Source organism: Berghia stephanieae, chromosome 3 (genome assembly GCF_034508935.2).
Source record: "Berghia stephanieae isolate SIO BIC M18660-M18661 chromosome 3, UCSD_Bste_1.3, whole genome shotgun sequence".
Taxonomy (NCBI): domain Eukaryota; kingdom Metazoa; phylum Mollusca; class Gastropoda; order Nudibranchia; family Aeolidiidae; genus Berghia; species Berghia stephanieae.
Window position 1 is genome coordinate 96,210,233 of NC_088362.1, and position 2,500 is coordinate 96,212,732.

General features: G+C 39.8%; 1 protein-coding gene across 2 annotated transcripts in view; it reads left to right on the forward strand.

Moving 5' to 3' along the window:
- LOC144968918 (uncharacterized) overlaps positions 1-2,500 on the forward strand; it is a 74,598-nt gene that overhangs the window by 21,262 nt on the left and 50,836 nt on the right. The window lies entirely within an intron of this gene.

A 2,500-nucleotide genomic window follows, 5' to 3' on the forward strand; every position in this document is an offset into this window, starting at 1 on the left:
AAATAATAATAATAATAATAATAATAATAATAATAATAGATCTTTATTGTCCATAAATATGGCAATTTGTCATTTAGTTATACTTGACATCGGGTCGTAAGGTCCAATGTTCGAGTCCGCCCTGAGCGGCGCATAGTTGAGTCTTTTAAAAAAAAGCTCTTGACTCACAGTCTCTCACTATACTCAAGTGTAAGTTGGATACCCCCGGCCATCAACAATTATGTATCGTCGGCCACTAAATTTGTAACGAAGTCAAGCAGTTGTGAGCGTAATGAGTGATTGTATGGATGACAACAATCTCAAACTCTGGCACCAGTTACATGTCCTTGAGTAAAACATACACCAACTCACTGGCCCGAAAATCTAACTATTGTGAGGAAGAGAGAGAGAGAGAGAGAGAGAGAGAGAGAGAGAAGAGAGAGAGAGAGAGGAGAGAGAGAGAGAGAGAAGGGAAATGGGGAGAAAAGGGAGTAGGAAGGGGTGGGGGGAACATACCACACAGTAGGTGTAAAAGAAGTGTGTGGGGAGGGGGGGGGGGGGGGAATCGATCTTAGCTCCTTTGCCTGTGAAGCTAGTGATCTACCAACTGGACGAGGACCTCCCATATTGTATTATAGAACAACAGATTGTCCACCAGCTTGTCTGATAATCTAAATCCTAGGACGTCTTTACTTCTAACTGATAAGTCAGTTGAGCGTCATTTTAATCCATCGATACTTGAAGTAAACATTTTCTTGCCATAATTGAAATAAAAATAATTTGTCAGGGCACAGCACACTTAGTATTTTCCATCTTTAGGAGCTCACCCAAGTTCTCGACACTTAAAGGTCATAGTCTACCGGGGCGGAAAGAGATACCTCTGTTCGCTCCGTAGTCTGCCTATCAGTCTAAAGGTGGGAGAGGGGGGAGGGGGGCGGAAATTTAATTTGCGGGTCCCCCCCCCCCCCCCTCCAATAAATATAAATAGCATAATGATTATATTTGGTGGCGATTAATAACTTAAGACCGGTGGCTCGTGTGATTAGTCGTGCATCTCGTGGTTATTTTGTTTGTTTTTTTTATTAATATTATTTTATTTAAAATGTGGTTAGGGTGTCGACTTACTTTTCAATACTATTGGCCATATCACCTTGTGTCGCTCGGCAATGCGCATTTTATTTTCGACCTGTCCAAAATCGTGAAAATAATTAGCTGGGTGCATTATTGAATCCGACGTTCAACGAGAGCTGCGTACGGGGGAAAAACAACAATTAAGTTTAGATTAATGACTTTGATCAAGGACAAGACGAAATGTTTTCGATACGAGCGTTCACCGGAAGTTGGAACTATTAAGATAGCGGAAGAATAATGAATTGTATTTTATTTCTCAAACAATTAACGCCTGGTTCTCGCGTGCCTGTTTGTGGAAGACGTGAAAACCATAGAGTTTTATGTCAGTATGACTCTACATCGTTTCTCCTTTTTGTGCTTCTCCTCCTACTCCTCCTCTTCCTCCTCTTCTCTCCTCCTCACTTCCTCATATCTTCCTCTTCATCATCCTCTTCATCCTCCTCCTTTCTTCCCTTTCCTTCTCTCTTCCATCCTCTCCTTCTCTTCTTCTTTCTTCTTCTTCTTCTTCTTCTTCTTCTTCTTCTTCTTGTTCTTTGTCCATTACTGTTCTCTTCCTGTTCTTCTTTTTTTCACTTCCTTTCTTTCCTTTTTAAATAAAATAAAATATACATTCTATAATCAAAAATATAAAAAAAAAAAACGAATTGAAACTTTCAGTCGCGTCGTGTAATGGCGATTCTCGTCCTTCCGTGCTGCTTTCCTAATAATATGAGTCAGCATTAATTTATTGTAAAAACAAGATATGAATGATATATAAATAATGACACGAATGAAATAGGCAAAAAAAATTTTTCGCGCAGTGCGTGGGTTGACCTGCGCCTATTGGTACGAAACCCTGACAGGTTGGACGCATGCGTCAACGTGGACATCCCACACATCAGAATATCGAGAAAACAAAAAAGGAATATAGATCTTCTCCCCCCGTCTGAAAAGGCGATTCGTCGTCCTGCACTGCGAATATTTAATGATGTTAAGCATGCTTATGCATGCACACACCTAAATCATTTTATGTAACAGTAGAGTATTAGGCAGAGCATGTGAGTATGTTTCTCGGTGTATTTGTGAAATTTAATTCAAAAAGGAGTGGAGCAGGTGCACTCTACTTTGTAATCAACAAGATATTATCAATACGAAAATGGTGTCATGGTGCAATCCGTGATAAGCGAGACTTGGGTGTTTTTTGTTTTTGATTTTTTTTTTCTACTATTTGCAAAAACTTTGAAAGCTATATTATTTCTTTGAGTCTTGAAAGGAAATTGTGTATCTCGCTTCACTAATTCTCACATCATCTTCTTATCCACCCCCCCCCCCCCCACCCACCCTCCCATCCGCAAGACTTAGTCCTATGTATCTTTGAGATGATTTCGAACTGTTTTATAAAAATAAACCG